General features: G+C 48.3%; 1 long non-coding RNA gene across 1 annotated transcript; it reads right to left on the bottom strand.

Annotated features, from left to right (window-relative positions):
* Nucleotides 1-2154: 2154 nt before the first annotated feature.
* LOC109742088 (uncharacterized) lies at nucleotides 2155-7641 on the bottom strand. The gene is made up of 2 exons (XR_012181846.1): nucleotides 4473-7641; nucleotides 2155-3251 (listed from the first exon to the last, which is right to left on the bottom strand). It is a non-coding gene; the product is annotated as an uncharacterized lncRNA (long non-coding RNA).
* Nucleotides 7642-12799: the final 5158 nt, after the last annotated feature.

The raw sequence follows: 12799 nt of genomic DNA, 5'->3' as shown, positions 1-12799 counted from the left end.
CAGTCTGTGTACGTCCCATCCTTCTAGCGCTACATGTGCCACTGGCTAGTTGAGGTCACTCTTTCGAATCACCGTGGCGAGACAATTTATGATTCCTTTTTATTTCTACACCCCTCCTGACAGGTGGAACCTATGCAAACAGATATAAAAAATGTGTCGTAGCTGGTTCGGATGGATATTGGCGCATGCGTGGGAGACACAACATTCTCTGGTTAAGGAATATGCGGTTATCCTCAAAAAAGAAAAAAGCCCTTCTTCGCGCTTCCGCATGCACGAGAATTTGGTTCTGCTCGCAATATCGATGATACCTGGAGGATGAAGTGAACCCAGAGGCATGCTAGCACGGGAGACCTATTTCCGCTATACAGTACTACTCCGTATGTTCATACTAGTAGTAGTACAACTGTGGTACACTTGATGGTCAAAATATTATATATTCATCCAGTCCTCACGGTGAAGTGACACTAGTCCAGGCGGCGTGTTCGGGTTACCAAAATCAGCCTCACCTTGTGCACTGTGCAGTCACTGTCACCGCCGCTGTATAGCATGCCTCGCCTCATCTCCCTCTCCCATAGCACCACTCCATCTCCATCTCGCCGGAGATCCTGAGATCACTCTTCATCATCTCACTGTGCCCCCGCGTACCCTCGCCTCGCTCGCCTCCCCCAGTACCACTATTCCCTCGCTAGCCGCTCCAGCACCGAGAGCCTTCTCCCCCGTAAATCAAGACCCAAAAAACCCCACCTTACAAACTCCACCATGGCCGAACGTGAACCGCGCAGCATCCATATGAGCCGCGATTGGCGCAATCTCCCAAGTGACATCCTCGACCTCTGTTGTTCGTGTATGGATATGTTGAGCGCCGTGCGGCTAGCTACATGCTCGAGGGACATGCACACGACCATCGTCGAAGCGAGGCCTAAGCTTTTCAAGACACCCTGCTTGCTGCTATCTGGTCTTGCGAGATTCTCTCCCCATGATACGGAGGCATACATGATGCCCCTCGACTTCAATTCGACCTCCATTAGCCGAAACTTCTTTGCAGGTATGTAGTGGGTCGCCGTACATCATTTCCCCTGACTTCGATCCGATCACAATCACCTGAAACTTCTTGTCAGGTATGTACTGGGTCAGCATGAACTCCCACTGGATGGCTGCCGTCAGAGAAGACGGGAGAAAGTTGGTGCTCGTCAACTTGCAGACCTCCCATGAGATTATCCTTCCTCCATTGGATTATATAGGGTTTTACCGTTGTGGTCCAAGTCATCTAGATTACCACGTCAGTTGGACGGACCTTGTTTTGCAGAAGATTGTAATATGCCAAGTGCCCACACGACATGCGGATTACGCAGACTTCAAACTAATTGCCTTGTTCGACTATGGACTCGCCTATCTATACGCCGGTGCCCTCTTTAGCTGGAGACAACTCAGCTCGCAGTGGATCGTCAAAGCTGATACACACTTGTGTGATGCTATTGAACACAATGGCATCATCTACGCGATCGACAAAGCAGATGGCGCCACGTATTGCTGGGACGGCGCGTGTAAGTTGTTTTCATCTGATGTTAATGATAACGCCATGACACTGTTTGAACTTTTTGTGATGATTGGCATATCCCTTTTTGAGCAGAATTTGAATAGAACTATGGCAATGTATTAGAGACGCCGTAAATTAGCTACATTTGGAATGAGTTAATTCATGCGATTGTGACCATGTCATTACAGCCAATTTGTACCCTTGAATAATCAAATGGTTAGGTAGATATGGATATTCTCCTTATTTTATAGTAATATGAATATACTACTAAATATGAGTGTGTATCAATAGGCATGTTAGTTTCCTCATTTTCGTGATGTATAAACATGCATCACACTGTTGATTTTATCTAACCATACATTAGGGAAGTAAATGTGCATATGAAGAACTCTATATTTGAAAGTAGTGAAATCCTGTAATGCTTACCATGTGTACATACCTATATTCGCCCTTCAGCAATAAATGGCTAGAATAATATCCTCGCAAAAAAATTCCCATAGAACATGAGTATATAACAATGCATAGTCTGTTAGTTTCCTTGAAGAATTTGTTTGTGAGGATAGAACATGATTACATAACATGCATGACATGGTAGTTTCCTGTGAAGAATCGATTGCGAGATAACATGAGTATAACCATGCACGACACTTCTATATTTTTGAACCCAGTATACATTTTCCTGTATTTTCCTCTCAATGAGACATGCACGGTTCAGCTCACAGATCACCAATATAACACTACAAACACCAAGTCTGAAATTGAACAAATCACTATATTATACAGTACTAACTCCTGTGAATTACAGAGAGAGAAAGAGATAGAAACTGCAGGAGCGAGTTGGGGATTCATAGAAGAACAGCAGGGTCGTTTTCTTCAGAAAGGAACAGCAGCAAGGAAGGGAGAAGAAGGGAATTAGGGAGAAAGGAGCAGCAGCAGGATTTGAGGAAGAAGAGGATAGAGGCGCAACAGCAAGAGTACAGAGAGAAGAGTAGCAGGGGGCAGTAGCAGGTTGAGAGAAGAAGCAGCAGCGAGGGTAGTAGAAGAGCAGCAAGGCGCAGTAGCAGCAGCAGGTTCAGAGAAGGGCATCAGCAAGGAGGCGCAAAGAGAAGGAGCAGCAGGAGCGTTGAGAGAAGAAGAAGAGCAGCAGGTTCGTGGAGAAGAAGAAGCAGCAGGTTGGGGCAAGGGAAGGGGAAGAAGCACCAGCAGGCAGAGAGCAGAGGAAGGAGCAGCAACAACAGAGAGGGAGGAGTGGAAGTGGTGGATGGCGTGCTCGCGCGGGACACCAGACGGGCAGTTTGGTGGGTCGCGCCAGATGCGGCGGTGGCTGGAGATGGTGGATGGATGGCGCGGAATGATGGTGGGGGTGCTGGTGGTGCAGGGTGATGGTGGAGTGGTGGATGGAGATGGGTGATGAGGCGGGAGGTGCACCACCACGCCGGCCTAACCGTGGCGGCGGCCGGAGGTGGAGAAGGAGGGTGAGGGAAAGAGAGCGATGCCAGGCCCGATGGGGAATGGAGGCGTGCTAGGGATTTTGATCCCCTCACGGCTGATCTGGACATTTTCACATTGACCCTCCTGCTTTCTTCTTTCTTCACAAGAAGATCCCTTCTCTTCTTTAGCTAGCCCCTGGTAACTTCTTTTCTTCTCGCTCGGGACCTTGACTCCATCACTTGATCATTTGTAGTAGAAGGATTTTGTGCCTTGTCACACTTTTCTGCAAAATAAACAAGTGACTGGTCAACAATCCTTTTTTATGATTTTCATTCAATTATTCTATATTTAAAACAAGAATTGGTGGTCAGAACTCAATAAATGGTATATTTGTATGCCAAAATTATGTATAAGAAATGTGCTTATCAAGTTCCCCCACACTTAAATCTTTGCTTGTCCTCAAGCAAAGGGTGACAAGAGCAAGAACATGAACAGTGAACTGACTAGAGAATGTCAAGTGAAGTAGATCTCTAAACAGTGCATGCTTTGGACTTGGCTAGTGAAAATTAATGGTTAAGAGTGCTACATATCAATAAGACACTAGTAAACTCGACCATTTTAAACTTTTGCAATGATAAACGAAGATTAGCAAGTTCAAATGCTGACTGTGCCAAAAGGTTCCTAAGAGAGCATGATCCTGAGAACAAAAGGAACTTGAATTAAATCACTTATTAGCAGAAATATAACATTGTGGTTGAACCACTTATTAAATTTGAAGGAAGTAATGATAATATTTTATCAGTCTCACCGAAGGAACATACCACCGATCCCGAGAATATGGTATACACCTGGCTCGACCAATAATTAGTTTTTTTTAGTTTGTCTCCCCAAAGGAACATACCACCGATCCCGAGAACATGGTATACACCTGGTTCGACAATTACATTTTTTTAATATAATTAACTCCTATCCGATCCAACCAGATTTCACAAGCCACCGATCCAGGGAACATGACATGCTACTGTTAGGTAGATCAAATAATTATTCACTATAAGATATGCCTTTTTTAATGAACAAACACAAGAATCATCATTCAACCAGGTCTGGTTCACATGCTACCAATCCAGAGAACATAGCATGCTAATCCATAGTGGTGAAATGATTGCTCTGAATGGGAACACATTGGGCACAAACTCAGCATCTGACACTTAATGATCTAGGTGTATCAAGGTAAAAGCAGAAAATGATTAAGTTTTCTAGTGTACTAGGGATTTGAGCACTCAAAACTAATAGCTTCCACTACTTTCAGCAAAGCAAGCATTGTGTAGATCACTAGTTTACAAGGCATTCAACAATCAACTCACATATTCACATCAAGCACCATATGTCGAAGGTAAAATTTAGTGGGACGATATTTAAGAAATGACTCAAGAAACCAAAAAGCAATTTAATTCAGCAAGCATCAATGGATGATTATTTCAGAATGGGTCATGAAACATCTCACCGAGCTTATATGATGTAGGTCTCGCACAATCACTCTCTGAACTGCAGCTCTTCCTTTTGCTTCCTCATGGATGCTCCAGCTTCACTCTTCTTCGTGTGTGCCCCCTTGCTTCTCCTCATCCCCATGCTCTGAGTCCACCAGGGTCCCAAGGAATGTCACCTCGAACCTGATCAGCATGAAGTGAACGATGCAGAAGCAAAAACCTGAAAGAACACTCCACAAAAGAGACGATGCAAGCGGTAGGGATAATACCCTCCAAGTCATCAATCGAGTATCCAATTACATAAGCATAGCTATAAAGCACATATTTAGGATGGTAGAAATCAGCAAGGTCAACACTAACATGAGGATGATATTTATCATTAAGCTCAAGACTAGCATGGGAATGATATGTTTCATTAAAAGCATAGGACTAGCATAAGGAGAATAAGTGTCATCATAAATGAGAGAAATGCCAATAACAGGGTATGTATGATCATGTCCAAGCAAACAGTTTTTCAAGTCTAGCTTAATTGATGGTATCATGCAATGCAAAGTAGTAGCAAACAGATCATATGGACGCATGTCATCAAGAGGATTAGATAAACCTGCTACATCACGCTCTTGTATGACGATGGGCAAATGATTTCTGGTTCTTCATCTTCAACTACAGGAGCTTCTTTTACTTCTTCAGGAAGGATTTACATTGGATCTTCAAGGTCTTCGACCTGATCACTTGGGTAGTTGAGCTCTGGATCATCTTGTGCCTTGGCTTCGAGAATCTCTTCTTGGATCTGAAGTATCTCTTCCTCTGGACTCTCGCTATCTTGCTCAGCTGAATGTGAAGGTGTTCGAACCTCACACACCTCAAGGTATATCCCAGCAACACTCAGCTCAAGGAGGGAAGAGATAGTACTGCCAGCGTTGATGTTCTTCTCAATCTTCCTTACTTCTTCCACTAGCTCCTTTCCACTCTTAATCTTCTTCATTTCCTCAAGTATCACCTTCCTAATAGGATCATCCTCGGCACTCCAAGTGAACTCGAGACTCAAAAGTGTGAGCTTGTCTATGTCATCGAACTCATCTTGTGTGGGCACTTGCACATGAGATTGCACAACAGGTGCTGGAGTTGTTGGTTGACCAAATGGAGGACCATTTAACTCCATTGGACACATCTCCTGGTGCTGCGGTATATGAGTAGGAGGTGAATAAAACTGTTGTGGTGCATGGTTGTGGCTCTCCTCATTGTACCTAATTCCCTGCAATGGATAACTAGAGGCAAACGATGAGATCTCAGGGCTGTTGTTCCTATATGACATATTCTGGTTTTCAGGCCACCCATATGAGTAATTGTTTTGGTATGAGCTAGGCTGTGGGGCGAAGCTCATGCCATAACAATCGGGAGGGTGAGAGTAACCACGCTGACATTCAGCGGGTGAATGGCCCTGAAATCCACAAATATGGCATGTAGGAGCAACATAAGGATGACCTCTAGAATAAGGATCATAAGAGCTAGACCTATCCTCAAAAACTACTTCTCGCTGCCGAGCTAAATCATCTAATCGATGGGAAATCTTACTTATCAGTTCTTGAATACTTTCCGTGCTGTTTGTAGTGTTGCTCGCATAAGCATGATGATCTGAATAGTAAGCCATTACCGAGAAGATAGTTCTAACCTGCAAAAAGGAAAAGAAAACAAAGAGGAAATAAACTAGAACACGGGTTAGGAGTTAGAGATATATCACAAATATATGGCACAAACTAGAAAAAGAAGAAAAACCTAGTCTATAGCCTAACACGGTCGCACGACGCTAGTCCCCGGCAACGGCGCCAAAATGATCAATTGAAAGTACAGTGGGATATTTCGCCCAAATCTGCAAGTGTCGTGTTCTCCTCAGGAACTAGGCGATCAGCGACTACACTAGGCTAAATCTAGGTAACACAATATTGGGTGATGAAAACAGAAAATAAACCTAACACTAACAAAGATCATCAACAAAGGAAATGACGCAGAAGCAAAGGGAGATGAAGATTATCTTTACTCGGTCTTTTTGATATTTTCGTTATACTTGAGAAAGAAAATGCTAAAACAAGCAAACATCAAACGGCTAAGGAATTAAAAAGACATGAACATATCTATATATATATCTAACAATTAACAGGGGGAAGAAACAAGGTTGTAGGACAGAACATAAATGTATCACATCACAGACACACACATATGTATATATATAACAGGTACTTGAGACAACACAAAAATCACATGTACTGGAGCTATCACAGAGACTACACAATGAAACAAGGTTCTTAAGCAAGAAATGGACAGGGGATATATATAGCTAATTATCAAGCATACAAACTGAGTGACACATGCCACGGTTCAGCTCACAGATCACCAATATAACACTACAAACACCAAGTCTGAAATTGAACAAATCACTATATTATACAGTACTAACTCCTGTGAATTACAGAGAGAGAAAGAGATAGAAACTGCAGGAGCGAGTTGGGGATTCATAGAAGAACAGCAGGGTCGTTTTCTTCAGAAAGGAACAGCAGCAAGGAAGGGAGAAGAAGGGAATTAGGGAGAAAGGAGCAGCAGCAGGATTTGAGGAAGAAGAGGATAGAGGCGCAACAGCAAGAGTACAGAGAGAAGAGTAGCAGGGGGCAGTAGCAGGTTGAGAGAAGAAGCAGCAGCGAGGGTAGTAGAAGAGCAGCAAGGCGCAGTAGCAGCAGCAGGTTCAGAGAAGGGCATCAGCAAGGAGGCGCAAAGAGAAGGAGCAGCAGGAGCGTTGAGAGAAGAAGAAGAGCAGCAGGTTCGTGGAGAAGAAGAAGCAGCAGGTTGGGGCAAGGGAAGGGGAAGAAGCACCAGCAGGCAGAGAGCAGAGGAAGGAGCAGCAACAACAGAGAGGGAGGAGTGGAAGTGGTGGATGGCGTGCTCGCGCGGGACACCAGACGGGCAGTTTGGTGGGTCGCGCCAGATGCGGCGGTGGCTGGAGATGGTGGATGGATGGCGCGGAATGATGGTGGGGGTGCTGGTGGTGCAGGGTGATGGTGGAGTGGTGGATGGAGATGGGTGATGAGGCGGGAGGCGCACCACCACGCCGGCCTGACCGTGGCGGCGGCCGGAGGTGGAGAAGGAGGGTATGGGAAAGAGAGCGATGCCAGGCCCGATGGGGAATGGAGGCGTGCTAGGGATTTTGATGAGAAATTAGATTTTTACCCCACTTTACTTCTCCATTTGATCATTTGCCCTCCTGAGAGGCTACCGGGTGGGGCCCGGGGCCAATGTCATTGAGACAAGCACAGGGCAAATCATCCAACCCTTGTAAAGTGAGGCAAATCATCCAATCCCCCGGATTTTCATCCCCTCACGGCTGATCTGGACATTTTCACATTGACCGTCCTGCTTTCTTCTTTCTTTGCAAGAAGATCCCTTCTCTTCTTTAGGTAGCCCCTGGTAACTTCTTTTCTTCTCGCTCGGGTCTTTGACTCCATCACTTGATCGTTTGTAGTAGAAGGATTTTGCGCCTTGTGGCACTTTTCTGCAAAATAAACAAGTGACTAGTCAACAATCCTTTTTTATGATTTTCATTCAATTATTCTATATTTAAAATAAGAATTGGTGGTCAGAACCCAACAAAATGGTATATTTGTATGCCAAAATTATGTATAAGAAATGTGCTTATCACACGTATCATTGTAGAGGCGCAGACGTAGCATGTCACGTAGTCCCGTCTATATATATCTTGTACACGTACGTATAGCCATGCTGCAAGAAATTAAATATGTCTACGTACGTACATAAGGGAGGGGTCTCGAAGGTGTACTCGTGCATACGTATAGCCAGGGCTCGTGTACATGGAGAGGCAATGGACAGCAGCGACGTCGTCCTGTTCATCGGCAGCTAACCGGCTGGGTCGGAATGGAGGAAACAGCGTCGTCTTCATCGAGAGCTAAGTGACTGGGTCGGAATGCGTCCTGTTCATCGGGAGTGACCAGTTCAGAGGGGTTCAACACTTTCGTCCATATAACACTTCGAAGGGGGCCATCTTCAGACTAGCTTGATAGCTATTGTTATAAGAGAACTTAGCATACGGAAGAGATTCCTCCCATTTCTTGCCAAAGGAAATGACACAAGCTTGAAGCATGTCTTTGAGAACTTGGTTGACTCGGACAACTGGTCCCTGAGACTGAGGGTGAAAAGTGGTGCTAAAGGACATATGAGTTCCCATAGCTTCTTGGAAACTTGCCCAGAATCTTGAAGTGGAATACCATGGAGTGAAACAATTCTGGACATATAGAGAGTTGCTAGCTGACTAGAAGTGATCATTTCTTTGACGGCCAGAAAATGTGCAACTCTAGAAAGTCAGTCAATGATGACAAGGATAGCATCATTACCTTTCTGCGATTTGGGAAAGATAGTGATGAAGTCCATTTCAACATGGTCCCATTTCCATTCAGGAATAGTAATAGGTTGTAGAGTTCTAGCAAGTCTTTGATGTTCTGCTTTGATTCGACGAGAAACGTCACATTCAGCAACATATGGAGCAATGGTTTGCTTCATATTAGGCCACCAGAATCTCTGACGAATGTCTTGGAACATCTTTGTACTACCAGGATGAATAGACAAAGGCGTATCATGAGCTTCTTTCATAACCTTCGGAGTCATATCCAGGTTTTTCTCCTTACTCGGAACCACTAGGCGACCTTTGAAGAACAAAGCACTACTATCATCTATAGTAAAGAATGAGGGCTTTCCTTCTGCGAGATAGCATTTAATCTTCTCGATTTGAGAGTCATAGTGCTGAATAGTCTTGATGTCACCCACAACATCTGGTTCGATAGCCAGTACATCTAGGGAACCCTTGGGAACAACACAGAGGTTCATATTTTGAAATTCTTCAGTAGGGGGAGCGAGATAACCCAGAGGAACAATATGTACGTTCAGCTTGTTGAATTCTTCATAAAGAGAGGACTGGACTTTTCAAACCTGGAGGTGGTTGCAATCTGACTTGCGGCTCAAGGCATCAGCCATTACATTAGCCTTGCCTGGGGTATAGGAAATACCCAAGTCAAAATCTCTTAGGTCTCCATCCATCTCTGTTGACAGAGGTTCAGGTCTGGCTGAGTAAATAGGTACTTTGTACCTTGGTGGTCGGTCAAGATCTCGCAACGATTACCGAGAAGGTAACATTGCCACAACTTCAGTGCATAAATGACTGAAGCAAGTTTGAGGTCATGAACTGGGTAGTTATCTTCATGACGGCGCAACTGACGAGATGCATAAGCAATCACTCTGCGCGCTTCATTAGGACACGGCCTAATCCTTGACGGGATGCGTCGGAGTAAATGATGAAATCGTTTCTAGAATCTAGGGGAGAAAGCATTGGGGAAGAAGTCAACTTGTCCTTGAGTGTGTGGAAACTTTCCTAACACTTTTCTGTCCATTCGAACTTAAAGCCTTTATGAAGTAGGTTAGTTAGGGGCTTGGCTGTCGGATGTGGGGTTCCGGCAAACCCTTAAGGTTCGAACTCTGGGGTGCGCGTGAAGTCTTTCCCTACTACCGATCCACGTCCTAGCTCGCTAAGATCTCGCGAACGAACTCGACGAACTCGCAACACAGAAGGACACGAGATTTATACTGGTCCGGGCCACCGTAGTGGTGTAATACCCTACTCCAGTGTGTGTGGTGGTGGATTGCCTCTTGGGCTGATGATGAACAGTACAAGGGGAAGAACATCCTCCTAAGGTTGAGGTGTTCTTGTGCTTGCCGAACTTGTGTGAGTGAGGACTCGATGCCTCTACTGTGGTAGCTAGCTCTACTTATATAGGCCCTGGTCCTCTTCCCAAATATTGAGCGGGAAGGGAGCCAACAACGGCGGACGAATTTGAAGGGGGACAACTAGTACAAGCTATCCTGACAAAAGTGGTCTTCGCCTGCGAAAAGCTCTGGTGGTGACGCCGTCTTGGGCTCCACGGTGACCTCCGTCCTGTCGTCCTTCTGGTCTTGGTCTCGTTGCACCGATATGGCAACCTTTGCCTGATGCCTCGGTACTCCTCGCCTGCGCTGGCCTCCTTAGCACCAAAGAGGAAACAAGGACGCTGCGCGCGCTGGCGCCCGCCTGGCGCCGATCGTTATGGCTCACGTCACGAGAGCCTCGTGAGGTTTGCCCCGCCTTGATATCTCCGCTCCTCGTGAGCCCGCCTGGCTAGGCCACTCCCGAGGAAGTCTTTCGTCGTCCACCTCCCGAGGCTTGGCCCCTCGCGAGGGTCTTGAATGCTTTGTTGATGAAGACGGGCCGTATGGCCCGCTAGCTTAGCCACGCCATGGGCCGCAGGCAGGCAAGTCTGGGGACCCCCGTTCCCAGAATGCCGACAGTAGCCCCCGGGCCCAAGGTGCGCTCAGGCTTGGCTTCGCGACGAAGCCAGGGGTCAAGTGCGGAGCGCCGCGAGCCCCAAAAGCATGCGGCCTCGGTTGACGCGTGGCGGTTGATTGGACGTGGGCGTCTCCACTTCCCCATGCTGCCTTGGCAACTGCTTGACCTGACAAAAGGCTGGCGCAGGCAGTACTCGCCTTCATTGCTTCTTCCTCGCCTCGCTCCAGATCCCCTTTCTCGCTCCTCGCCACCGCTACCTTCAGATCTACTCCAATCTCGCTCTGCATCTGCGACCCATGGCGCCACGCAAAGTCAGGACTTCCTCAGCACCGGCTTGGTATGAGCCGGCCCTTGAGGCGCCCACCGTCACGGAGAAGAGCCTCGCCTCCGTGCGCTTGTTGACGGCGGGTGAGAGCAATGAGTGGGGGGAGACCGAGCTCCGGCTTGCCTCCGACGTGCCGGAGCCTGAGGAAAGCACCTTCTTCCCCTTCTTCTCGAGCAGCGTTGTCGTCGGGTTGGTTCCTCCCTTCTCCGATTTCTTTTATGAAGTCCTCGACCACTACGGGCTGCAGGCGTTGCATCTCCATCCCAACTCTGTCCTCCTCCTGTCCATCTTCGCCTACTACTGTGAGGCGTATCTGGGCGTGATGCCATCCGTGGCGCTCCTGCGCCATTTCTTCTTCCTCCATGTCAGCGAGGGGCACATCTCCGGATGCGCTAATTTCGTTGCATCCGGCAAGGCCAACTCGATTTCGAGCACCGGGAAGAGGGCCAACAACATTCGATCCAAATGGGTCATGATGGACGCCAAGCGCGACGATCCGCGTGTGCTGTTGCCAATGGTGGTGCCCTCTTCCAACGGGGGGTGGCCCAAGGCGGAGCTTGCTGATGAGCGGGCACCATTAGTGTTGGGGCAGATGATGACCGACTTGAAGCCGGGCAACGCGCAGGCGGCCAAGGTGACGGGGGTCATGCTCCTGAGGGAGTTCTTGACGCTGCGTGTTGCCCCGCTCCAGGCACGCGCGCGCCCCCTGTGGGAGCTTGAAGAAGAGGGAAACAAGACCCGCCTGAGGCCGGGGGCCCTGCCTGACGATGAATTGGCCGCTGTCCTGCGTCTCATAGTTGGGGACAACCAGGAGTACCCGCCAAGCGCCTTCGTTCCCCTGTTCCAACGCAGGGACCGGGAGGAATTCGTCGCCTCCAGGCCGACCTTTGACGCGCGCGGGTTGGTGCCGCCGGCGCTCCCAGGAGCCCCTGCAGCACCGAAGCCGGTGGAGGTGTCCTCTGACGAGTCCTGTGGGGAGGAGGAAGAGGAGGTGGACTCGGAGAAGACTCTTGAAGAGGTGGGGGAGACTTCCCCTCTCAGCAAGGCCGAGATCCTCCGCGCCCTTCCTAACGATGCCGAGGCCGACACCCGCCAGGAGGAGAGGGAGCAGCCCCTCATCCCAACGAGGGGTAGGTCGTCGCTGGTGCCTCGCGATGCCGCCTCCGTCCCGACACCTCCTGGGGCAGGCTCCGGCCCTGCCTCTGCACCACCTGCCGGAGCCCTCACGCCTGTTCCTCAGGTCCCGATGCTGTCAGGCTTCAAGCTCCCCAAGCGGAACTATGTTGCGGTGGATCAGTAAGTGTCTTAAGCTTCGCCTTGTCCCTATTTGTACTTGTTATTTCTTGACGTTCGCCATTGGTCGGCCAGGCCGGTGCCTTCAGTGAAGAAGAGGAAGGAGGGTATGGCGGCCGTGCCTTCCTCCGCAGGGAATGGAGGCAGCAGCGCCCGCACTTCCCCTACTCGGTCGTCCTTGCGAGGCCAAGAGGAACATCGCCGTGTGGGATCAGCCCCTATGGCCCTGCTTGCTCCGGGAGCGCCGGCGTCTGGCGCGGTGGATGAGATCCCAGCTGTTCCGGAACCCGCAATCTCCCAGGTCCTGGCGACGTCGGCTCCTCCCACTGGTGCACCTCCACTCCCCGGTT

Source organism: Aegilops tauschii, chromosome 4 (assembly GCF_002575655.3).
Source record: "Aegilops tauschii subsp. strangulata cultivar AL8/78 chromosome 4, Aet v6.0, whole genome shotgun sequence".
Lineage (NCBI taxonomy): Eukaryota > Viridiplantae > Streptophyta > Magnoliopsida > Poales > Poaceae > Aegilops > Aegilops tauschii.
Note: the sequence above shows the minus strand (reverse complement) of the source record. Positions and strands in the feature narration are given on the sequence as shown.